Below are 26,999 nucleotides of genomic sequence, written 5' to 3'. Positions count from 1 at the left end.
CCTGCCACAAGACCTTAGCTTCAGTGAATTGGCTGTGCAGTGTTTGTGCATACTGCCTTTTTGCCCCTTTAATTCCCTGGGCCAGATTGCTTCTTGTGAGTGCATATGCTGCAGAATCTCCAGCTCTGAGTGCCTCATCTTGTGCTTTGAGCAATGAGCACAGCCATGGCTTCTGATTAGCACGCCTCTTGATGGTTCTGACCTCTGTTACATCCTCAGTACACTTAGCTGATGACAGAACCTGTGTACTCCTGTAAATCTGTCTTCCCATCATGTGTTGCTGCCTCTCTGAAGATGTCCCAGTGTGTGGTGTCAAAACAGTCCTGTAGTGCTGCTGTTGCTTCCTGTGGCCACATTCTGACCTCACTGACCACTGGCTTGTCCTGCTTCACTCTGGGTCTGTATGCTGGTATGAGTCTGACGGTTATGTGGTCTGAGTTACCAATATGGGGGAGAGGCTCTGCTTTGTAAGAGTTCTTAATGTTTGTATAAGCCAAGTCCAGAGTGTTGTTTCCTCTGGTCGCAACATTTACATGTTGGTAGAATTTAGGCAGAACAGATGTGAGACTTGCCTGGTTGAAGTCACCAGCTGCTATGAAGAGAGCATCTGGGTGTTGATGCTGCTTCTCACTGATGTTGTTGTAGAGCTCCAACATAGCTTCCACCATGTTAGCACTTGGTGGTACGTAGATGGCTGTTATGAAGACAGCTGACAGCTCCCGTGGCAGGTACAGGGGTCAACACTTCACAGTCAGTAGCTCTATATGTTGTGAGCAGCGAGTGGAAGCAGAGATGGAATCCTGACACCACAGCCTGTTGATGTAAACAGCCAGACCACCTCCTCTCTGCTTGCCGGTTAGCTCAGCTGATCTGTCTGCTCGGTGTAGCATTAGCCCCTCCAGCTGTACTCCAGCATCTGTGATGTTCTGATTCAGCCAGGTCTCGGTGAAAACAGTAACGCAGCAGTCTCTCACATCTCGTTGGGAGGCTCTCCACAATAGCTCTCCATAATATAAAAAAAACATGTCTTGTGTTCTTTTATGTTGGAAAAAGTTATACATGTATGCCACGTGCTGAGTCAATAAAAACTCAAATTTAAAAAAAGAATCTTAGGAGAATCCTCCTTGGCTCCTTGATCATGGCCCATGATGAGGACATATTGATCCCTGGAGGGCTCACTAAAGTTTGTACTGTTGTATTCAATCCCATAAAGGAGGAGACATTTGTCTTTGAATCTGTGTGGCACAACGGAGGTAACACACACTGCAGAGATGATGTGGGTAAGTGGACATTTCAAAACCTACATTTCACAACATAAAAGAAGCGTGGCACTGGATTTGGGTCTCAGTTTAATAGGCATTAATAGTAATCTTATTTTGATATTACAAGGTTTATAATTTGAGTTTTGGTAGAGCTTAAAATATTTTATAGACAGTATGGCAAATAACAGCTCAGTGGCTGGTGGTTGGCTCTTGCAGGGTCAATTCACTTATAGGGCCATTATAGTACAGATCCTGGTGTTAATTTTCCTTTGCATCAACTTGTTGCTCATTGTGACCTTTTTTTCAAAAGACTTCTTCTACACATCCATGCGCTACATCTTATTTGCTGTTACACTACTGTCTGATAGCTTCATGTTAATCATGTCTGACATCCTACTAATTATGATCCATTTTCGTTTCACTATGCAAGTTGGCTTATGTGCTGCTGTCTATATGTGTTTGGCGCTTTACACTTTTGTCACCCCAGTTACTCTCACTGCAATGACCCTGGAACGCTATGTGGCCATTTGCATGCCACTGCGTCATGCAGAGCTGTGCTCCACACGCAACACTCTGCATTATATCCTCATCATTCACGGCCTCAGCTCTGTACCCTTCATTGTTGTCCTCTCCTGCTTCTTTGGATCAGTGTCCAAGAGCTTTTATGCACAATACAGGACTTGCTCCATGTACATTTTTGTCTCTCTCCAATGGCAGAATCATGTTAAATTAGTTGTGTATCAGTGCTACTACTTCATCATGTCCATCACCATAATTTTCTCCTACATTGAAATCGTTAAAGTGGCCAAAGCTGCATCAGGGGAGGATAAAAAGTCAACATGGAAAGGGCTCAGAACAGTAATTCTTCATGCTTTCCAGCTGCTGCTCTGTCTCACACAGCTGTGGTGCCCATTCGTAGAAGCTGCTGTGTTTCAGGTTGATATTATGTTGTACAGTAATGTCAGATACTATAACTACATCACATTTTATCTTGCTCCTAGATGTTTGAGCCCTCTCATTTATGGCCTCAGGGATGAAAAGTTTTTTCTTGCATTAAAATACAATGCCCCTTTTGGATTTAACTGTGTGAAGAACAATGTACAGATTGGTTTTGTTTGATATTTTGGTGTCATGATCCTTTTACTTACTTATTATACTTGTAAAATGCAAATATTTATTGATATTGTTAAAATGTAAAAGATATTACTCAATGTTGTTTTTGAATGATATATAATATATTGGACATTTCATCACAGAACAAATGACAGATGGTGATAATAATAATTATAGGCAATACCACAAGATGTATGCTCAAGCAAATGTTCTCTCACACACTCATGTGTACAGAAAGTGTGAAGATGTCTCCATTCAAAGCATATTGTACACTTCTTTATCCTGCACATTTGTAGTCAAGCGAAAAAAAAAAAAGTGTCAATTCCTTTCCATTTTTTTTCTGGCTTAATGATTCTGAGACTGAAATAATCTTGTGCTTATCTCACATTAGGAATACAAGGTACTAGTCACAGCTGTGGAGACACTGTAATTTATTTAATGTAATGACTTTGTCTCTGGACCTTGAGTTTGTAATGAAGTTTGAATTAACTGCTTTCAGTAAACATTTGCTGCAAGGTTAATTTGCAATATGCGATGGCTTTGGATGAAAAAAATCACAGTGCATGAATACTTAAACTACATATAAACCTGAATTGTGCAGTATCACTCTTTGCATCATTGCTATTATCATGTATATGTTGGCAATATTTTGGGGGACTGGACAAAGTGCAGATTTTAAAACCCAAAAGCAGCACATATTATTTAGCCAACCTGTTACAGTAGGAGTTTCTACAAGACAAAATAGTGTGTTTTAGACTTTATGTGTAATAAAGTTCCTTATCACTTCTTTTTGGGGGGGCTTTTTCATGCTTTTTCAATTTTCTATTGAACTAACCACTATGCCAGTCTCATGAGGAAAATAAGATTAAAAAAATGAGAAATATTCCATAACTGTTCAAATTCACCACATTACACAATATGGGTTGAATTAATTAGTTTGAAATGCTGAGCGTTTAGAAGTTGGACTCTTCTGTACATCATAAACATGATAATTTATTTGTTGTGCCTCACTCTGGGGCACCAAAACATATTGTACATTATGGTACTTCACAAAGGGGACTTCATAAAATGTTGGACTTTATTAATTTGAGCTATCAATAATTAATATTAATATATGTAATCAATGATTAAATGAATAACTATAACCAAATTACCATATCAACGGATAGTAAAGGTTGAAGTATATTGAGTTCTATATAGTAGACGATGGCAACACTCAGTTTAGGACAGCATTAATCAGACCAGCAGGTTCATTCACAAAAGCATTTTTTTTACACTACTGGCAAAACAAAGCAAAGCAAAACACACAATCATACTAACATAAGTATCTAAGAGTGCAATGGGTGTGTGTGTGTGTGTGTGTGTGTGTGTGTGTGTGTGTGTGTGTGTGTGTGTGTGTCTGTGTGTGTGTGTCTGTGTCTGTGAAGGAGAGAGAGAGTATGGAGGTGTGAAAGTAAAGATGGCCAACTCATTGGTGACCCACGATGAACCTCCTTTCTCCCCCTCAAACAAGCTGTGCTGTGATACTGAGCTAACGTGTGTGCGGGAGAGCAGAGAGAAATAAGTTTCTTAAAGTCTTTTTATATTCATACTCTCTCATACTTTTTTTTAGCTTCTAAGAGAATCTTTATGTTTTGAAATGTAGTTTCTCACCTCTGCTGTGGTCTGTACTTTCAGGTACCTGCATTATTTTACCATTTCATAATTACTTTCAGCTGTATCAGTGTTGTGTTAAGTTACTGCTGATGAAACCTGCCCCCCCCCAAATGAAAATATTTCCTGTTTGTGCCGCTTCATAATAAAAGAGTTTAAATAACAAAACATCACAGAACTTTTATTGTGAAGGAAACAGTGTGTTTGTCCCACAGACACATATGAACGGTTTAGCCAGCGTTTTACAGCCCCTCAACTCAAGCCTCCTCAAGCTCGTCTTTAGGTAAAAGACACACCTTCAAGCGGGTTGCCCTGATGTAATGGAAATGTAAACCCCTGCCATGTTGGGCTGACGGGCCGAGACAAACCAAATCAAGCCAACCCAGCTCTGTGTACGGAAAAGGGCCAATAGAGTACAAATAAAAAGAGAGCATCTGTGGGGTTAGCTGGCCTTTGACCTGGCTGAGGATTGTGGGTCCCCTACACCCATCCACTGGAAATTCATTGCTGATTCCATAGGTGTGAATACCTGGAGGACTGTGGGAGACTGAGTTCAATGGCTTCCTTTGTTCACAGAGAACAAAGGACCATGCAGTCCCATCCACCATTCACACTCTGGGAGGTCACTGTACCTGGTCAAGAGAGAGGCCGTGGTCAAAGCCTCCGCTGTTGAGGTTGCTGCCAAGACTTGCGGCCTAAAGGTCACTTGTGTCCTGAGGTTGCAGATTTATCACGTCATCTCAGTCTCCCTTTCTGAGTGTGTAGGAGAACCTACAATGGCTGTGAAATCTGAAAGGGTTTATCCACAGTGAGTGCTTTGTTTGTCTGTTCTGGGCTACTGTAGAAACATGGCTTTGAAATATGGCAGCTTTCATGGACCTCTGCCCTCGGCGCAGTGTCACAGTTGTGTCAAGCAGGGTAACAGAAAATAAGAGGACAGACCCAAAACTGCAGACAAGAGGCATAACTGGTGCAGTATAAATTATTTAATGTACAAAGTGAAATTCATTTCTTGGAGTGTCACGATTTTCAAGTCAGGTGCCATGCAGTAATCAGGGCTTGTTTGTTTACAGATTGCCACAGAGGGAGACATTACTCAGCTTTTTTCTCATTCTTGCTGTAAAGGCTTCATGCACAGCCCTCGCTCAGAACACTGCAGAGACTTCAGCAGACAGTCTCTGGAGATGTGTGCCACAACAGGGGAATTGATTTGGTCTTTTTGAAAGAAGACTCTCACTTTCTTTCATCAAAAGCATTTAATAATTATTATGTAACTCACTTCACTTCAGTATCTCGGTAACTTTTGTATCTGCTCAGATAAAAGCACACAACAAGGCACATAAGCAAAGACAGCAGGACATAAATACTATTAATAAAATAATGACATAACCATATAACAAAAACATTAAAAACGTACTATGCAAAAGTACCACATAAAACACAACACAGACCAAAGCACACAGCCACAAACAAACACAAAAGCACAAAGCAAATCACAACAGCAAAGACAACAGCACACAAGCACAATTAGCAAGACAGTGACATAACCATGAAACCATAACACATTAAGGAGAAAGTACTATACAAGAGTACATAAGCCCCAACATACAGAAAGAAAAACAAGGACATGATAACGTGTTTGAGTGCCCAGTAACCACCCTTTTATTGATGTGGAGAACAATTTAAGAGATGTGGTATTCTTGAGTTCTATGGGTACAGTGTTCCAGGTGTGTGCTCCTCGTTAGGAAAAGGCTAACTTTTCCCTATTTAAAAAATTATATTTTGTTAGCACTGAACAGAGGAAAAGACGAGCAGCGAGAGCAGGACACTGTCTGTAAATAGTGGATCCACTGGGCCTCTCTTTGGAGAAGTTTCCTCTCCCTATCCCCTCCCCTCAATAGCCTTGAATGGTACACTACAGACTCCATGGCCAGCAGAATCAAAGTGCCTTGCTACAAGACACTTGTCATTCCTATTTGTGATACTACTGTGATGCTCAGAGATCCTAATCCTCAATTCTTTTTTTGTCTTGCCCACATATAAAAACCCACAGGGACCTTTCAGTATATAGGCTATATACAGTGTCTCACAAAGGTGAGTACACCCCTCACATTTCTGCAAATATTTAATTATATCCTTTCATGGGACAATACCGAAGAAATGACACTTTGATACAATGTAAAATAGTCAGTGTACAGCTTGTATAACAGTGTAAATTTACTCTCCTCTCAAAATAACTCAGCACTCAGCCATTAATGTCTACACTGCTGGCAACAAAAATGAGTACACCCCTAGGTGAAAATGTCCAAATTGGGCCCAGAGTGTCAATATTTTGTGTGGCCACCATTATTTTCCAGCACTGCCTTAACCCTCTTGGGCGTGGAGTTCACCAGAGCTTCACAGGTTGCCACTGGAATCCTCTTCCACTTCTCCATGATGACATCACGGGGCTGGTGGATGTTAGAGACCTTGCGCTCCCCCACCTTCCGTTTGAGGATTCCCCACAGATGCTCAATAGGGTTTAGGTCTAGAGACATGCTTGGCCAGTCCATCACCTTTACCCTCAGCTTCTTTAGCAAGGCAGTGGTCGTCTTGGAGGTGTGTTTGGGGTTGTTCACATGTTGGAATACTGGCCTGCGGCCCATTTTCCGAAGGGAGGGGATCATGCTCTCCTTCAGTATGTCACAGTACATGTTGGCATTCATGGTTCCCTCAGTGAGCTGTAGCTCCCCAGTGCCGGCAGCACTCATGCAGCCCCAGACCATGACACTCCCACCACCATGCTTGACTGTAGGCAAGACACACTTGTCTTTGTACTCCTCACCTGGTTGCTGCCACACACGCTTGACACCATCTGAACCAAATAAGTTTATCTTGGTCTCATCAGACCACAGGACATGGTTCCAGTAATCCATGTCCTTAGTCTGCTTGTCTTTAGCAAACTGTTTGCGGGCTTTCATGTGCATCATCTTTAGAAGAGGCTTCCTTCTGGGATGACAGCCATGCAGACCAATATGATGCAGTGTGCGGTGTATGGTCTGAACACTGACAGGCTGACCCCCCACGCCTTCAACCTCTGCAGCAATGCTGGCAGCACTCACACGTCTATTTTCCAAAGACAACCTCTGGATATGACGCTGAGCACGTGCACTCAACTTCTTTGGTCGACCATGGTGAGGTCTGTTCTGAGTGAAACCTGTCCTGTTAAACCGCTGTATGGTCTTGGCCACCGTGCTGCAGCTCAGTTTCAGGGTGTTGGCAATCTTCTTATAGCCTAGGCCATCTTTATGTAGAGCAACAATTCTTTTTTTCAGATCCTCAGAGAGTTCTTTGCCATGAAGTGCCATGTTGAACTTCCAGTAACCAGTATGAGAGAGTGTGAGAGTGATAACGCCAAATTTAACACACCTGCTCCCAATTCACACCTGAGACCTTGTATTACTAACAAGTCACATGACACTGGGGAGGGAAAATGGCTAATTTGGCCCAATTTGGACATTTTCACCTAGGGGTGTACTCACTTTTGTTGCCAGCGATTTAGACATTAAAAACATTAAAAAATCTGAATTGGACTCCTGTTCTAAGTTGTCCAGTCTGAGAGCGACCAGTCCAGTGCGAGTGTATTCCCAAGCACAAAGCATGACATGGAATCCCAGTGGGGCATGTTCAAAGGCTGCTTGCTGAGGTCATTGCCAAGACTAAAGGTCATTGGTAGGGTTGGGTATTATTTGGATTTTAACGGTTCTTGATTACAATTTTTTGTGGGGCTGGGACAAAGCAGGTCACATGATTATTTCATTTTAATTAGAAACCACTTTGATAATTGTCAACTGCCATGAAAAAACATTTAATGTTTCACAAACATAAAGATTTTATGCTTTTCTATGATCGCTCAGGAAGCTGGTAACATAGACAGAGGCTGGCAGCAAAGGCAGGACCCCTCTGCAGGCCAGTGGCTAAGACAGAGCCACTATAAGGGTTGGCAGTAAAATGGGACCCCTCTGTAGGCTGGCAGCAAAGGCAGAACTTTTTTGGAGGCTGGAATCAAAGGCAGAACCCTGCTGGAGGTTTGTGATTGAGCACAGGAACATCAGCTAGATAGATAAACTTCTGGTGCTGTATTTCCATGACTACTTTTATCATGCCAAGCTGAACCAAGTTGTGCCTGAAATGGACCTACTCTGGAGTGGGGCCAAATAGAGCCCAACGATCCCCCAGTTGTGTTATGGTGATACCACTCCAGAGATGGTCCATCTTGTGTGCAAGTCAGCACAGCTTGGCACATTAATTAATAATTGGTAATGAAAATGCAATTCATGGTTGGACTTGGCATGGCCAAAAGTGTCTATGGAAAAGCTCTACATGAATATGCTAACTAGGCAAATGTTAACAGTTTTTTAGCTAGCCAGCAAACAATGTAATGTTTTGACACAAATCTAATATGAACTGAATACCAGAACCAAGATGATGCCAATTCAGTTCAATGAGAACTGCTCATGTGACAAGCTGGGCCCGACTGCAAGTTCCTACTTGGCCCACAGACATTACATAATGATGATGTCACAGATTTCTGATCATCTTTTCTCAGCTCTGGTAAAGTTCTACAACAAGGTAAGACTGAGACATGAAAGTCCTATAGGTTTTTAAATACATCTATATGTTTTGTGAACTTTTTAGCTGGCTGGTAAACAATGGAACATTTTGTTTAAAAATGCAGAGGAGGTACCCTCTCTTTTATACTTACAATGTCCCAAGAGCACTTAAAATGTATTTATTTTTATTATCATAAACAAGCATCTCTATACTAATGAAACTTTATTTCATTTTTGTTTACAATAATCTTGTATTTCCTTAATGGAGATTAGTTTCACTGTTTGAGCAGCTGATAATGGCACAGGAAAATGTCAATCCATCTGTTAAGACTACTGACAAAACAGCTTAAAGTCCTTTACAAACATTGTAGTATGATTCAAAGATTTACAAGTAAGGTGCCACTACAGTAGTGGCTTGTTTACATCTGTTTACAATCCACATTAGTTTACAGACTGATACTGAAGAAGACATGAGGATAGAGGCAATGATGACACTGTGGTGAGCAAAGTGTGATTTGTCATGACTCTGCTTGTACTCTAGTCCCTCCTATAAAGGCCTCATGCACAACCCTCGCTTGACTTCAGTGGCAACATCTGTCTTTGGACATGTGTGCCACAACAGGAGCATTGGTGTGGTTTCTTATTTTCTTTTTGACAAAGGCATTTAATACTGTAAGACAATCTCAGTAACTGTTGTATCTGCTTAGAAAAGTGATGGCTGATAATAATTCAAAGGTTGGTGGTGAGGTGTCGTCGCAGCAGGTCAATGAACAGGTCATTATTGTCCAGGTTCTGGTGATGATCTTTCTTTGCATCAACTCTTTGCTCATCATAACCTTTTTCCAAAAAGAGTGCTTCTACAAAACTGCACGCTACATCTTATTTGCTGTTACACTCATGTCTGATAGCTTCATATTATTCATGTCTAATGTGCTGCTCATCTTAAATTTCTTTCGATGTACAATGAATGTGTGGTTATGTATCATTATCTGTGTTGGGATGCTTCCGTATGTGACAGTCACACCAGTTACTTTGACAGCAATGACCCTGGAGCGCTACGTGGCCATTTGCATGCCCCTACATCATGCAGAGCTGTGCTCCACACGCAGTGTTATGTATTGCATCCTCATCATTCATGGCCTCAGCTATGTGCCCTACATTGTTATTCTCTCCATCTTCTTTGCATCAGCCTCTTTTAGTTTGTACAAACAATACAAGATATGTTCTGTGGAGATGTTTATTTTGTACAGATGGCAGGGTCACCTTAGGTCAGCTATACATCAGTTTTATTTTTTGATCATGTGCATCATCATTGTTTTCGCTTATGTTAAAATAACGAAAGTGGCCAAAGCTGCATCAGGAGAGAACAAAAAGTCAATGTGGAAAGGGCTCAAAACAGTAATTCTTCATGCTTTCCAGCTGCTGCTCTGTCTCCTCCAGTTCTGGTGCCCCTTCATTGAAAACGCTATATTTCACTTTGATGTGGGGGTATTTAAACATGTCAGGTACTATAACTACATATTGTTTAATCTTGCTCCAAGATGTCTGAGTCCTCTTATTTATGGTCTCAGGGACGAAATTTTTTTTCAAGCATTGAAAACTATGCTTTCTTTGGCTTGTATGAAATAAATTTCAACTAGGTACAGTGGATTAATAATTCTTTCAAAGGAAAAATGCATAGTACATTATTAAGGAATTAACAGTTCACTTATATGTAAGCATTTTAAGAATGTTTTGTTTGTAACTAGTTTACTGGTATAAAGATGACTGTGACTGAATTGCGACAATTCAATCTCAAAACTGCTTTTGTATTCTTGCACCACTGTTTTTTTTGAGGTGACTGCATTTTCAGAATTGTTTTGCTCTTCATGTGAAAATACAGTTTATTGATTACAAACCCTTGTGTGATTCAAACCTAATATCAAATATGACACACTTGTTAAAATGGGGTCTGTATTAACAATAAACAGCTGCTACTCTTTATATTTGTTATCTATGCTGTTGTTATTAGAGTTGATGAAATCTATGAGCATTTTACATACTTCACATACAACAACTGAAATGTATGTTTAGAGATAAAAATTGGTGAACAGAGAAACTGTTCACCAACATTTATCCACTCACAATTCCACACCCATCCAGCCACTTTGAAAAACATACAGAAAAGGTTCAGTATACATACATTTTTCAAACAAAGGGAATGCTCAAGTCAAATGTCTTTAGTGTACGACAGATGCTGATCCAAAAAATTCAAAACGTGCACATGAAATCATCAGCACTCACTGATAAGATTTAACACTTTCATTGTGGTACAGCAGCAGAAAAATGGACACATTTCAGTCCTCAGCTTTCTTCAGCGTTAGTGTGTTATTTATGGGAACACCCTTAATAAGAACAATCAAAGACATTTCCAGTGATTAACATACAGCAGCTACTGATCATATTAACAATAACATCAACATACAGGCACTGACCCTATAAACAGTAAGAGGAGCATACAAGTATCAGAGAAAATATCATATTATGTGCTTGCAATAATCAGAGACGTGACTACATGGCTATACCACCTAACACTGAAAATTCAGATGTATATGTGTCATCTCATATTGTCAAACATGCATATAAATATATACATCCATCAAAACAGTATGATCACTTGTCACATATTAGAGAAAAAAAAGTAAAAAACTGACTTACGGAATAAATACTAAAATCACATCCCATTATTGCAACAGCCAAATTAATGACCAATAAACTTACATATTAGCAATAACAAAAATGTGTGTATCGATCTGAACTCATCATGTGTCAGCTTCCACAGAGAATACTGATACATCACGGCTACAATAATTAAATGTCACTCTGGATTAAGCTTGGGCAGTATAAAGGTATTATGGTTTACCAAGGTATTAAGAAATCCTGATGCTGATTATCCTGATTAAACGGGTAGGAAGATGCTGAATTGTAGTGTGCAGCTTATATCACCAGGTGTCACAGTTTTCATACAATGAAGAAACAGAGCAGGTTGAGGATAGAAGTTACAGGGCTAACTAGTTAAAAAGAAGAAAAATGCCTCTGCTCCTGTGGATTATTTTGGATTCAGTCCAGATGGTCAGAGTAGCATTTTGTCATGACAGTGTAACTTTAGCAAGCATTATAGAGGGCGAGGGGCAGAGTAATTACTGTCTATGGTGACAGTTTATGTTTATTTAAGAAGGGACAGTGCACATTAATTAACATGATCACCAAAGTCACGTAAGTGTGCCAGATTTAGCCATACAGATTAATTTTCATCTGCAGTCCTTGGCAGGTTAATGGTATGTAAAAAAGAATCCCTCTCTCAACCCCTCCTCTACCTTGGAGGGTTGGTGTGTCTTCCTCAAGCTTTGGTCCTCTACCAGAGGCCTGGGAGTTTGGAGGTTCTGCGCAGTATCTTAGCTGTTCCTTGGATTGCACTCTTTTGGACAGCGACCTCTGAAGGTGTACCTGGAATCTGTTGGAGCCACTCTCCTAGTTTGTGGGTCACAGCCTCCAAGGCTCCGATCACTACTGGAACCACTGTTGCCTTCACTCCCCACATCTTCTCCAGCTTCTCATGTTCCTTCTTCCTGATGTTGCTGTTGCTTGGGATTGTGACATCTATCACCACTGCCTTCTTTCTGTTGTTTGTCGATCAACATGTTGTTTGGTTGGTTAGCCATCACCAGTTTCTCAGTCTGGATCTGGAGGTCTTACAGGATCTTGGCTCGGTCATTCTCAACCACCTTAGGAGGCGTCTTCCATTCTGACCAAGGGACCTCCAGCCCATACACAGTGCAGCTGTTCCTGTACACTATGCCAACCACTTGGTTATGGTTGTTCCATGTATGCTGTTTTGGCTTGCATCTTACACCCTGCTATTATGTGCTGGACCGTCTCAGGAGCATCTTTGCACAACCTGCACCTGGGGTCCTGTCTGGTATGATAGACCCCTGCCTCTATTAATCTTGTACTAAGTGCCTGCTCTTGTGTTGCCATGATTAGTGCTTCTGTGCTGTCTTTCAAGCCAGCCTTTTCCAGCCACTGGTAGGATTTCTTGATATCAGCCACTTCTTCTATTTGACGGTGTTACATGCCGTGTAGGGGCTTGTCTCTCCATGATGGTTCATCCTCCTTCTCTGCATTATTGGGTTTCTGCTGCCTGAGGTATTCACTTAGCATCTCGTCTTCGGGGCCATCTTAGATAGTGGCTCAAACGCTCACCAATGCCCAGCCTCCCTCACTCCGCTTAGTGTACAATCTCAGGGTGCTGGACTTGGGATGAAACCCTCCATGCATTGTGAGGAGCTTCCTTGTCTTGATATCAGCAGCCTCCATCTCTTCCTTTGGCCAGTTTATTACGCCAGCAGGGTATCTGATGACTGGCAGGGCATATGTGTTGATGGCACGCACCTTGTTCTTCCCATTCAGCCGACTTTTCAGGACCTGCCTTACTCTGTATAGGTATTTGGCTGTGGCTGACTTCCTTGAGGCCTCCTCATGATTCTCATTTGCCTGTGGCATCCCAAGGTGTTTGTAGCTGTCCTAGATATCTGTTATGCTGCCTTCTGGTAGTTCAACCCCCTCAGTTCTGATCATATTTCCTCTCTTTGATACCTTCCGACCACATTTCTCTAGCCCGAATGACATTCCGATGTCACTGCTGTAGATCCTGGTGACGTGGATCAGTGAGTCGATGTCCCGCTCATTCCTGACATACAGTTTGATGTTGTCCATGTAGAGGAGATGGCTGATGGTTGCTCCACTTCAGAACCGGTATCTGTAGACACTCTGAGATGATCTGACTGAGGGGATTCAGGTCTATGCAGAACAGCAGGGGGGACAATGCGTCACCTTGGTATATACCGCACTTGATGGTAACTTGTGCAATTGGCTTTGAGTAGCCCTCCAGAGTTGTTTTCCACAGTCCCATTTAGTTCTTGATGAAGGCTCTTAGTGTCCTGTTGATGTTGTACATTTCCAGGCATTCCAGCATCCATGTGTGAGGCATTGAATCATATGCTTTCTTGTAGTCAATCCAGGCCATACACAAGTTAGTTTGTCTGGTCTTGCAATCTTGGGTGACTGCTCTATCAACCAGTAGCTGGTGCTTGGCTCCCCTGGTGTTGCTACCAATCCCTTTCTGGGCCCTGCTCGTGTATTGGGCCATGTGCCCACTTGTCTTAGCTGCAATGATGCCTGATGGGAGCTTCCATGTTGTACAGAGGCAGGTAATTGGCCAGTTGGCCAGTAGTTGTATGGAATCACACCCTTCTGAGGGTCCTACTGTCACGGTGTTGGATTTTGTTGGTTCATTTCCTGTTTTATTTTGGTAGTTTCTAGTCCTCCCTTGTGTGTCCTGTTTTTACTTCCTGTCTTTGTTCTGTTTTCCCGCCCTTTGTGTTCACTAATGATTTTCACCTGTCTGACTGCCCTCACCTGTGTCTTGTTTTCCTTCCCCTTCCTACTGTATTTAATCCTGTGTCTTGTCTTGTCTTCTTTGTTGGTTCATTCACTCTCCTGCTCGTCTCGTCTCCGTCTTGGTCAGTGTTTCCCAGTGTTTTTGACTCATGGACTTTTTGGTTTTTCTCCCTGCCTGTTTTCGGATTCTCACGCATGTAAGTTTTGTTTTTTGGTCTTGAGTTTATTAAATATCTTTTTGAACTCTACCCTCTGCCTCCTGTTGTCTGCATTTGGGTCCTCCTCAAAGTTAAACCGTAACACCTTCATGATGAGGATCAGCCGCCCTTGGGTTTGCTTGGGGTTGCTTTCAACCATCTGTCACCAAACATCCCATATTTACAAACTAAATGTTGGCATGTATATATATGAAAAAAAAACTTTTTATCATTGTTATTATTAGCTTACAGTTCAAGATAAAGTTGTCAGGCTTCTGCAGAGGCTTGATGATGAGCTGATCAGTTGAATCAGGTGTGCTGGAGCAGGGAAACATCTAAAACATGCAGGACAGTGGGCCCTGAGGACCAGGGTTGGGCACCACTGCCCTACATGAATAGGCTAACTAGGCAAATGTTAACAGTTTTTTAGCTAGCCCGCAAACAATGTAATGTTTTGACACAAATGTGAAATGAACCCAAGATGGTGACAATTCAGTTCAATAAGAACTGCTCACGTGACAAGCTGGGCCTGCCTGCAAGTCCCTGCTTAGCCCACAGACATTACATGATGATAATGTTTCTCTAGCAAAGTTTACAACAAGGCAAGACTAAGACATGAAACCTCTATAGGTTTTCTTAATACATCTGTAAGTGCCACAGAGCTCTGCTCTGCTTGGAGAGAAGAATTGCAGACTTGTTTTCAAAAGTTGAAGTTCACTGTTTGAGCAACTGATAATGGCACAGTCCAGAAAAATGTCCATCTATCTGTTAAGACTACTGACAAAACAGCTCAAAATATGAGGTCCTTTACAAACATTGTAGTATTATACAAAGATTTACAGGTCAGGTGCCACTACAGTAGTGGCTTGTTTACATCTGTTTACAATCCACATTTGTTTACAGACTGATACTGAAGAAGACACGAGGAAAGGGGCAATGATGACACTGTGGTGAACAAAGTGTGATTTGTCATGACTCTGCTTGTACTCTAGTCCCTCCTATAAAGGCCTCATGCACAACCCTCGCTTGACTTCAGTGGCAACATCTGCCTTTGGACGTGTGCCACAACAGGAGCATTGGTGTGGTTTCTTATTTTCTTTTTGACAAAGGCATTTAATACTGTAAGATTATCTCATTAACTGTTGTACCTGCTTAGAAAAGTGATGGCTGATAATAATTCAAAGGTTGGTGGTGAGGTCTCGTCGCAGCAGGTCAGTGAACGGGTCATTATTGTCCAGGTTCTGGTGATGATCTTTCTTTGCATCAACTCTTTGCTCATCATAACATTTTTCCAAAAAGAGTGCTTCTACAAAACTGCACGCTACATCTTATTTGCTGTTACACTCATGTCTGATAGCTTCATATTATTCATGTCTAATGTGCTGCTCATCTTAAATTTCTTTCAATGTACAATGAATGTGTGGTTATGTATCATTATCTGTGTTGGGATGCTTCCGTATGTGAAAGTCACACCAGTTACTTTGACAGCAATGACCCTGGAGCGCTACGTGGCCATTTGCATGCCCCTACATCATGCAGAGTTGTGCTCCACACGCAGTGTTACGTATTGCATCCTCATCATTCACGGCCTCAGCTATGTGCCCTACATTGTTATTCTCTCCACCTTCTTTGCATCAGCCTCTTTTAGTTTGTACAAACAATACAAGATATGTTCTGTGGAGATCTTTATTTTGTACAGATGGCAGGGTCACCTTAGGTCAGCTATACATCAGTTTTATTTTTTGATCATGTGCATCATCATTGTTTTTGCGTATGTTAAAATAATGAAAGTGGCCAAAGGTGCATCAGGAGAGAACAAAAAGTCAATGTGGAAAGGGCTCAGAACAGTAATTCTTCATGCTTTCCAGCTGCTGCTCTGTCTCCTCCAGTTCTGGTGCCCCTTCATTGAATCTATATTTAATTTTGATACAAGGTTATTTAACGATGTCAGGTACTCTAACTACATATTGTTTAGTCTTAGTCCAAGATGTCTGAGTCCTCTTATTTATGGCCTCAGGGATGAAAAGTTTTTTCAGGCACTTAAAAAGTATGCTTTCATTGGCTTTTATAAAAGAAATATTTGACTTGGATTCACCAACAGAAAAATTGAACACTGCATTAATTAGAAAAAAAATCATCTGAACATGTGTGTGATTCAATTCAATTTTTTTTCTAACAATTTTATTGTTAGAAGCATGACTGTGACTGCATTGCTTTTTAAGCAACAATTCAAGCTCATCACTGTTTTTGCACTCTTGCATCATTGTTCATTTGAGGTGACTATATTTTCAGATCTGTTTTGCCTTTTATGCTATAGCATATTGTTTCTAAACCCATATAACATCTGAACTTCGCAACAAATATGACACACTTGTTAAATTTGGTGCCGTATCAACAATAACTGCTATGGTTCATATTTGTTGTTCATATCAGTGCTGTTGATAAAGGTGTAAAGATTTATGAACACTTTACAAAGTTTGCAGAAAATGCAAAACACAGGCTACACAGACAGCAATGAACAACACCAGGTGTCACATTTAAAATGGCCTACAGCACTTATAGGAGATAAAACTGCTGTTTTAATATATGCTGTTATAACTAACAGTCACACATTGCATAATCATGTTCATCATGTCAAAAGTGTTATAAATGTGCCATATATTATCCTACTTTAAAATAACGACTCCTTTCCAGGATTTTCACCTTTTAGTGGTGGAGGGATTTCACTGCCTCTCCAGGCACCAGGTCTGTAAAGGGAGCTTGCATATGAAAGCTTGGTGGCCTAAAAAGTCCAATTATATCACAGACATGCCGTCCCTTAATTCTAAAAATGCGGAATATTCAAACACTCAAATATACAAGTGTACCTGTATGTGATAATAGATTTTTATTAGAAATATTACACTTCAATCCACTCTAACAGTGTTTTCCAAATCATTTTATCCCATAAAAATGAAGCTACATTACGACAAATAAATATTAGACAGCTCCCTCATCCACTAAACAGTTCCTCTCTACTTAAATAATTTCCACACAGATATTTACGTATATACAACACTAATTCAATATCTAAAATAAATATACAATGTAAGGCCAGACTCACAGTGCAATGGATAATTCCAGGGTATTCTATAAATTATAAAGTCTGAAAGGTAATGTATACCTCAGGTCTCCATTAAAAAATAGCTTTGTATCCATGTCATAACAGTTGTCAATCAAATACCTGAGTGGAATTAGGCCAAAAATGCATCTCCTATTCACAAAGTTTCCAAACTTTGTGGTTATCACTGCAACACTACAGTACTTCATTATAATCCTGTTATATCACACATTTTCCCTTTATCAAAAATTGCAGCTTCTGCAATTTGGATATTGCAAGTATTGCAATTAACTATGAAGCCAAATTTCAAACACTTCTTGGTAGAGTGGTCAGTAGTAACCACTAAGTTATATCTCACTATTTGTGGATTACTTGATATGGCAATAAACAAAGACCATCAACAGATATATTTGTTGAAATACACAAGTCATTTCATTTGTTTTTCTGTTATGTGAAAACAATTTCTTAAAAAGTTTCTGACATTAACTAATCAAATACAAAGTCTTAAATAATTATTTAACTAAAGAAAGTAAGTAAAGAAAGTAAAGAATCAGAAATATTCAGCAACTAATTCAATTCCCTTTCCAAATTTTGATTGCAAATATGTATGTGACAGATTCAAAAAGGAAGACATAAGGATAGACGCAATGATAAAACTGTGGTGAGCAAAGTGTGATTTGTCATGACTCTGCTTGTACTCTAGTCCCTCCTATAAAGGCCTCATGCACAACCCTCACTTGACTTCAGTGGCAACATCTGTCTTTGGACATGTGTGCCACAACAGGAGCATTGGTGTGGTTTCTTATTTTCTTTTTGACAAAGGCATTTAATACTGTAAGACAATCTCAGTAACTGTTGTATCTGCTTAGAAAAGTGATGGCTGATAATAATTCAAAGGTTGGTGGTGAGGTCTCGTTGCAGCAGGTCAATGAACAGGTCATTTTTGTCCAGGTTCTGGTGATGATCTTTCTTTGCATCAACTTTTTGCTCATCATAACCTTTTTCCAAAAGGAGTGCTTCTACAAAACTGCACGCTACATCTTATTTGCTGTTACACTCATGTCTGATAGCTTCATATTATTCATGTCTAATGTGCTGCTCATCTTGGTGTTTTTTGGATGTACAATGAATGTGTGGTTATGTATCATTATCTGTGTTGGGCTAATTCCGTATGTGACAGTCACACCAGTTACTTTGACAGCAATGACCCTGGAGCGCTACGTGGCCATTTGCATGCCCCTACGTCATGCAGAGCTGTGCTCCACACGCAGTGTTATGTATTGCATCCTCATCATTCACGGCCTCAGCTATGTGCCCTACATTGTTACTCTCTCCACCTTCTTTGCATCAGCCTCTTTTAGTTTGTACAAACAATACAAGATATGTTCTGTGGATTCTGTGTTTATTTTGTACAGATGGCAGGGTCACCTTAGGTCAGCTATACATCAGTTTTATTTTTTGATCATGTGCATCATCATTGTTTTCGCTTATGTTAAAATAACGAAAGTGGCCAAAGCTGCATCAGGAGAGAACAAAAAGTCAATGTGGAAAGGGCTCAGAACAGTAATTCTTCATGCTTTCCAGCTGCTGCTCTGTCTCATTTATCTGTGGTGTCCATTCATTGAAAATGCTATATTTCACTTTGATGTAGGGGTATTTAAACATGTCAGGTACTATAACTACATATTGTTTAATCTTGCTCCAAGATGTCTGAGTCCTCTTATTTATGGTCTCAGGGACGAAATTTTTTTTCAAGCATTGAAAACTATGCTTTCTTTGGCTTGTATGAAATAAATTTCAACTAGGTAGAGTGGATTAATAATTTTCCAAAGGAAAAATGCATAGTACATTATTAAGGAATTAACAGTTCACTTATATGTAAGCATTTTAAGAATGTTTTGTTTGTAACTAGATTACTGGTATAAAGATGACTGTGACTGAATTGCGACAATTCAATCTCAAAACTGCTTTTGTATTCTTGCACCACTGTTTATTTGAGGTGACTGCATTTTCAGAATTGTTTTGCTCTTCATGTGAAAATACAGTGTATTGATTACAAACCCTTGTGTGATTCAAGCCTAATATCAAATATGACACACTTGTTAAAATGGGGTCTGTATTAACAATAAACAGCTGCTACTCTTTATATTTGTTATCTATGCTGTTGTTATTAGAGTTGATGAAATCTATGAGCATTTTACATACTTCACGTACAACAACTGAAATGTATGTTTAGAAATAAAAATTGGTGAACAGAGAAACTGTTCACCAACATTTATCCACTCACAATTCCACACCCATCCAGCCACTTTGAAAAACATACAGAAAAGGTTCAGTACACATACATTTTTCAAACAAAGGGAATGCTCAAGTCAAGTGTCTTTAGTGTACGACAGATGCTGATCCAAAAAATTCAAAACGTGCACATGAAATCATCAGCACTCACTGATAAGATTTAACACTTTCATTGTGGTACAGCAGCAGAAAAATGGACACATTTCAGTCCTCAGCTTTCTTCAGCGTTAGTGTGTTATTTATGGGAACACCCTTAATAAGAACAATTAAAGACATTTCCAGTGATAAACATACAGCAGCCACTGATCATATTAACAATAACATCAACATACAGGCATTGACTCTATAAACAGTAAGAGGAGCATACAAGTATCAGAGAAAATATCATATTATGTGCTTGCAATAATCAGAGAAGTGACTACATGGCTATACCACCTAACACTGAAAATTCAGATGTATATGTGTCATCTCATATTGTCAAACATGCATATAAATATATACATCCATCAAAACAGTATGATCACTTGTCACATATTAGAGAAAAAAAAGTAAAAAACTGACTTACAGAATAAATACTAAAATCACATCCCATTATTGCAACAGCCAAATTAATGACCAATAAACTTACATATTAGCAATAAGAAAAATGTGTGTATCGATGTGAACTCATCATGTGTCAGCTTCCACAGAGAATACTGATACATCGGGGCTACAAAAATTAAATGTCACTCTGGATTAAGCTTGGGCAGTATAAAGGTATTATGGTTTACCAAGGTATTAAGAAATCCTGATGCTGATTATCCTGATTAAACGGGTAGGAAGATGCTGAATTGTAGTGTGCAGCTTATATCACCAGGTGTCACAGTTTTCATACAATGAAGAAACAGAGCAGGTTGAGGATAGAAGTTACAGGGCTAACTAGTTAAAAAGAAGAAAAATGCCTCTGCTCCTGTGGATTATTTTGGATTCAGTCCAGATGGTCAGAGTAGCATTTTGTCATGACAGTGTAACTTTAGCAAGCATTATAGAGGGCGAGGGGCAGACTAATTACTGTCTATGGTGACAGTTTATGTTTATTTAAGAAGGGACAGTGCACATTAATTAACATGATCACCAAAGTCACGTAAGTGTGCCAGATTCAGCCATACAGGTTAATTTTCATCTGCAGTCCTTGGCAGGTTCATGGTATGTAAAAAAGAATCCCTCTCTCAACCCCTCCTCTACCTTGGAGGGTTGGTGTGTCTTCCTCAAGCTTTGGTCCTCTACCAGAGGCCTGGGAGTTTGGAGGTTCTGCGCAGTATCTTAGCTGTTCCTTGGATTGCACTCTTTTGGACAGCGACCTCTGAAGGTGTACCTGGAATCTGTTGGAGCCACTCTCCTAGTTTGTGGGTCACAGCCTCCAGGGCTCCGATCACTACTGGAACCACTGTTGCCTTCACTCCCCACATCTTCTCCAGCTTCTCATGTTCCTTCTTCCTGATGTTGCTGTTGCTTGGGATTGTGACATCTATCACCACTGCCTTCTTTCTGTTGTTTGTCAATCAACATGTTGTTTGGTTGGTTAGCCATCACCAGTTTCTCAGTCTGGATCTGGAGGTCTTACAGGATCTTGGCTCGGTCATTCTCAACCACCTTAGGAGGCGTCTTCCATTCTGACCAAGGGACCTCCAGCCCATACACAGTGCAGCTGTTCCTGTACACTATGCCAACCACTTGGTTATGGTGTCCCATGTATGCTGTTCCGGCTTGCATCTTACACCCTGCTATTATGTGCTGGACCGTCTCAGGAGCATCTTTGCACAGCCTGCACCTAGTGTCCTGTCTGGTATGATAGACCCCTGCCTCTATTAATCTTGTACTAAGTGCCTGCTCTTGTGTTGCCATGATTAGTGCTTCTGTGCTGTCTTTCAAGCCAGCCTTTTCCAGCCACTGGTAGGATTTCTTGATATCAGCCACTTCTATTTGACGGTGTTACATGCCATGTAGGGGCTTGTCTCTCCATGATGGTTCATCCTCCTTCTCTGCATTATTGGGTTTCTGCCGCCTGAGGTATTCACTTAGCATCTCGTCTTCGGGGCCATCTTAGATAGTGGCTCAGATGCTCACCAATCCCCAGCCTCCCTCACTCCGCTTAGTGTACAATCTCAGGGTGCTGGACTTGGGATGAAACCCTCCATGCATTGTGAGAAGCTTCCTTGTCTTGATATCAGCAGCCTCCATCTCTTCCTTTGGCCAGTTTATTATGCCAGCAGGGTATCTGATGACTGGCAGGGCATATGTGTTGATGGCATGGACCTTGTTCTTCCCATTCAGCCGACTTTTCAGGACCTGCCTTACTCTGTATAGGTATTTGGCTGTGGCTGACTTCCTTGAGGCCTCCTCATGATTCTCATTTGCCTGTGGCATCCCAAGGTGTTTGTAGCTGTCCTAGATATCTGTTATACTGCCTTCTGGTAGTTCAACCCCCTCAGTTCTGATCATATTTCCTCTCTTTGATACCTTCCGACCACATTTCTCTAGCCAGAATGACATTCCGATGTCACTGCTGTAGATCCTGGTGACGTGGATCAGTGAGTCGATGTCCCGCTCATTCCTGACGTACAGTTTGATGTTGTCCATGTAGAGGAGGTGGCTGATGGTTGCTCCACTTCAGAACCGGTATCTGTAGACACTCTTTGAGATGATCTGACTGAGGGGATTCAGGTCTATGCAGAACAGCAGGGGGGACAATGCGTCACCTTGGTATATACCGCACTTGATGGTAACTTGTGCAATGAAGGCTCTTAGTGTCCTGTTGATGTTGTACATTTCCAGGCATTCCAGCATCCATGTGTGAGGCATTGAATCATATGCTTTCTTGTAGTCAATCCAGGCCATACACAAGTTAGTTTGTCTGGTCTTGCAATCTTGGGTGACTGCTCTATCAACCAGTAGCTGGTGCTTGGCTCCCCTGGTGTTGCTACCAATCCCTTTCTGGGCCCTGCTCGTGTATTGGGCCATGTGCCCACTTGTATTAGCTGCAATGATGTCTGATGGGAGCTTCCATGTTGTACAGAGGCAGGTAATTGGCCAGTTGGCCAATAGTTGTATGGAATCACACCCTTCTGAGGGTCCTACTGTCACGGTGTTGGATTTTGTTGGTTCATTTCCTGTTTTATTTTGGTAGTTTCTAGTCCTCCCTTGTGTGTCCTGTTTTTACTTCCTGTCTTTGTTCTGTTTTCCCGCCCTTTGTGTTCACTAATGATTTTCACCTGTCTGACTGCCCTCACCTGTGTCTTGTTTTCCTTCCCCTTCCTACTGTATTTAATCCTGTGTCTTGTCTTGTCTTCTTTGTTGGTTCATTCACTCTCCTGCTCGTCTCGTCTCCGTCTTGGTCAGTGTTTCCCAGTGTTTTTGACTCATGGACTTTTTGGTTTTTCTCCCTGCCTGTTTTCGGATTCTCACGCATGTAAGTTTTGTTTTTTGGTCTTGAGTTTATTAAATATCTTTTTGAACTCTACCCTCTGCCTCCTGTTGTCTGCATTTGGGTCCTCCTCAAAGTTAAACCGTAACACCTTCACCTTCAAGTTTTTTCAAAAAAAGCATCCACTCAGCCTGGTCCATCTGCTCTCTCTGACAGAGATGCCATTGAAGTAGAGATAAAAAGCTACCTGCAGACAGTGGAAGTTGACGGAGAAGCTAACCCACTAGAGTGGTGGAGGCTGCACCAGGCTAATTTCCCAAGGGTGGCAAACCTCGCAAAGAAATATCTTTGCATTCCTGCCACCAGTGCCCCTTCAGAGAGGGCATTTAGCACTGGTGGCAACATTGTCACATGCCACCGGTCTGCATTAAAGCCAGCGACTGTGGACAGGCTTGTGTTTCTGGCTAACAACCTATAAAAGAGGATGGGAACTTGGGAAGCAAGTGAACTGGAGTAAACACTAAAGTTCAGTGCTGCAGCTTGTGATTTTAATTTGAAATATGCTGCTTTTTGTTATTTTTGTTTTTTTTACTGAAAAGATGCTAAGTGTACTGTAAGTGTTTCTCTCTTAGAAATATATTGTTCAACCAGTCAGTGACACTTTTGCACAACAGACAAACAAAGTCTGTTCTGTGTACTTGAAGTAGTGTTATTTAGAATTGTATTTTTGTGTTCTTTAAGATGTGGAAAATTTGTTTGGTAACTTTTGCACTACTTTGGATTAGAGAAAAAAACCTTATTGTTGGCAACCAAAGTTCAGTGTTTGTGTTTGCAGCTTGATTTTAATTTGAAATATGAAACCAAGCGTTCAGTGACACTTTTTGCACAAGAGAACAAAAGCCTGTTCTGTGTACTTGAAGTAGTATTATTAGAATATCTATTTAGTTTTGTGTTCCTTAAAATGTGGAAAATTTAATGTTTGGTAACTTTTTTCACTATTTTGGATTACAGAACCTTTTCACTGTTTTTGTCATTTGCTTTATAGAAAGCCTCTCTTACTTGAAGTAGTGTTTACAATATCCACTTTATTTTTGTAAGAATTTTTGTACTTCTGAGGCACTATCCTTACTTCTGTTGTTCTTCTGCACAATAAATGCTCGAAAAATTACGTTATATCTTTGCTTTTTTTGTTGTTGTTGTTTTTTAAATCAGTTGAGCTTTCCTAAGGGACTCCATTATAAGTTTTACACCGTAACATTTATACCGCGATATATACCGTTACCGTGAAGGGATTCAGTTTATACCGTGATATGAATTTTGGGTCATACTGCCCAGCCCTAACATACTCCATTACAAACATGCACTCTCAACAGGCAAAACTTCTTATTATACAAAAATCATCAATACAGGCGACACAAATACCAAAACCATCTTCTCCACAGTGAAACGTTTGGCTCAGCCCTCCAGAAACCAGCATGTACAATAACCTCTCCAATGAACATTGCTCCACTTTTCTGCAGTTCTTCAACTCCAAAATCACCACAATTCATGAGCAACTGAATTATAACATAATTTTGATTGCAAATATGTATGTGACACATTCAAAAAGGAAGACATAAGGATAGAGGCAATGATGACACTGTGGTGAGCAAAGTGTGATTTGTCATGACTCTGCTTGTACTCTAGTCCCTCCTATAAAGGCCTCATGCACAACCCTCGCTTGACTTCAGTGGGCAACATCTGTCTTTGGACATGTGTGCCACAACAGGAGCATTGGTGTGGTTTCTTATTTTCTTTTTGACAAAGGCATTTAATACTGTAAGACAATCTCAGTAACCGTTGTATCTGCTTAGAAAAGTGATGGCTGATAATAATTCAAAGGTTGGTGGTGAGGTGTCGTTGCAGCAGGTCAGTGAACGGGTCATTTTTGTCCAGGTTCTGGCGATGATCTTTCTTTGCATCAACTCTTTGCTCATCATAACGTTTTTCCAAAAAGAGTGCTTCTACAAAACTGCACGCTACATCTTATTTGCTGTTACACTCATGTCTGATAGCTTCATATTATTCATGTCTGATGTGCTGCTCATCTTGGTCTTTTTTGGATGTACAATGAATGTGTGGTTATGTATCATTATCTGTGCTGGGATAATTCCGTATGTGACAGTCACACCAGTTACTTTGACAGCAATGACCCTGGAGCGCTACGTGGCCATTTGCATGCCCCTACGTCATGCAGAGCTGTGCTCCACACGCAGTGTTATGTATTGCATCCTCATCATTCATGGCCTCAGCTATGTGCCCTACATTGTTACTCTCTCCATCTTCTTTGCATCAGCCTCTTTTAGTTTGTACAAACAATACAAGATATGTTCTGTGGAGATGTTTATTTTGTACAGATGGCAGGGTCACCTTAGGTCAGCTATACATCAGTTTTATTTTTTGATCATGTGCATCATCATTGTTTTTGCTTATGTTAAAATAATGAAAGTGGCCAAAGGTGCATCAGGAGAGAACAAAAAGTCAATGTGGAAAGGGCTCAGAACAGTAATTCTTCATGCTTTCCAGCTGCTGCTCTGTCTCCTCCAGTTCTGGTGCCCCTTCATTGAATCTATATTTCCGTTTAATACAAGGATATTTTATGATGTCAGGTACTCTAACTACATATTGTTTAGTCTTAGTCCAAGATGTCTGAGTCCTCTTATTTATGGCCTCAGGGATGAAAAGTTTTTTCAGGCACTTAAAAAGTATGCTTTCATTGTCTTTTATAAAAGAAATATTTGACATGGATTCACCAACAGAAAAACTGCACACTGCATTAATTAGAAAAAAAAATAATCTGAACATGTGTGTGATTCAATTTTTTCCTTACAATTTTATTGTTATAAGCATGACTGTGACTGCATTGCTTTTTAAGCGACAATTTAAGCTCATGACTGTTTTTGCACTCTTGCATCATTGTTCATTTGAGGTGACTATATTTTCAGATCTGTTTTGCCTTTTATGCTATAGCATATTGTTTATAAACCCATATAACATCTGAACTTCGCAACAAATATGACACACTTGTTAAATTTGGTGCTGTATCAACAATAACTGCTATGGTTCATATTTGTTGTTCATATCAATGCTGTTGATAAAGGTGTAAAGATTTATGAACACTTTACAAAGTTTGCAGAAAATGCAAAACACAGGCTACACAGACAGCAATGAACAACACCAGCTGTCACATTTAAAACGGCCTACAGCACTTATAGGAGATAAAACTGCTGTTTTAATATATGCTGTTATAACTAACAGTCGCACATGGCATAATCATGTTCATCATGTCAAAAGTGTTATAAATGTGCCATATATTATCCTACTTTAAAAGAACGAATCCTTTCCAGGATTTTCACCTTTTAGTGGTGGAGGGATTTCACTGCCTCTCCAGGCACCAGGTCTGTAAAGGGAGCTTGCATATGAAAGCTTGGTGGCCTAAAAAGTCCAATTATATCACAGACATGCCGTCCCTTAATTCTAAAAATGCGCAATATTCAAACACTCAAATATACAAGTGTACCTGTATGTGATAATAGATTTTTATTGCAAGTATTACACTTCAATCCACTCTAACAGTGTTTTCCAAATCATTTTATCCCATAAAAATGAAACTACATTACAACAAATAAATATTAGACAGCTCCCTCATCCACTAAACAGTTCCTCTCTACTTAAATAATTTCCACACAGATATTTACGTGTATATACAACACTAATTCAATATCTAAAATAAATATACAATGTAAGGCCAGACTCACAGTGCAATGGATAATTCCAGGGTATTCTATAAGTTATAAAGTCTGAAAGGTAATGTATACCTCAGGTCTCCATTAAAAAATAGCTTTGTATCCATGTCATAACAGTTGTCAATCAAATACCTGAGTCTGAATACCAGAACCTTTTCAT

At 40.3% G+C, this 26,999-nt stretch overlaps 5 pseudogenes; all 5 read left to right on the top strand.

The window, feature by feature from the left end:
• The first annotated feature begins 1,436 nt into the window (after positions 1-1,436).
• Positions 1,437-2,381, top strand: LOC146329015 (odorant receptor 131-2 pseudogene; annotated as a pseudogene).
• Positions 2,382-9,328: 6,947 nt separating this feature from the next.
• Positions 9,329-10,260, top strand: LOC146329014 (odorant receptor 131-2 pseudogene; annotated as a pseudogene).
• Positions 10,261-15,413: 5,153 nt separating this feature from the next.
• On the top strand, positions 15,414-16,340 carry LOC146329013 (odorant receptor 131-2 pseudogene; annotated as a pseudogene).
• Positions 16,341-18,226: 1,886 nt separating this feature from the next.
• LOC146329012 (odorant receptor 131-2 pseudogene) lies at positions 18,227-19,161 on the top strand (annotated as a pseudogene).
• A 5,753-nt stretch (positions 19,162-24,914) lies between these two features.
• On the top strand, positions 24,915-25,835 carry LOC146329011 (odorant receptor 131-2 pseudogene; annotated as a pseudogene).
• The last annotated feature ends 1,164 nt before the right edge of the window (positions 25,836-26,999 follow it).

This window comes from Lutjanus erythropterus, chromosome 4 (genome assembly GCF_056507025.1).
Source record: "Lutjanus erythropterus isolate fLutEry1 chromosome 4, fLutEry1.hap2, whole genome shotgun sequence".
Lineage (NCBI taxonomy): Eukaryota > Metazoa > Chordata > Actinopteri > Lutjaniformes > Lutjanidae > Lutjanus > Lutjanus erythropterus.
This window is presented reverse-complemented; position numbering and strand designations above follow the sequence as displayed.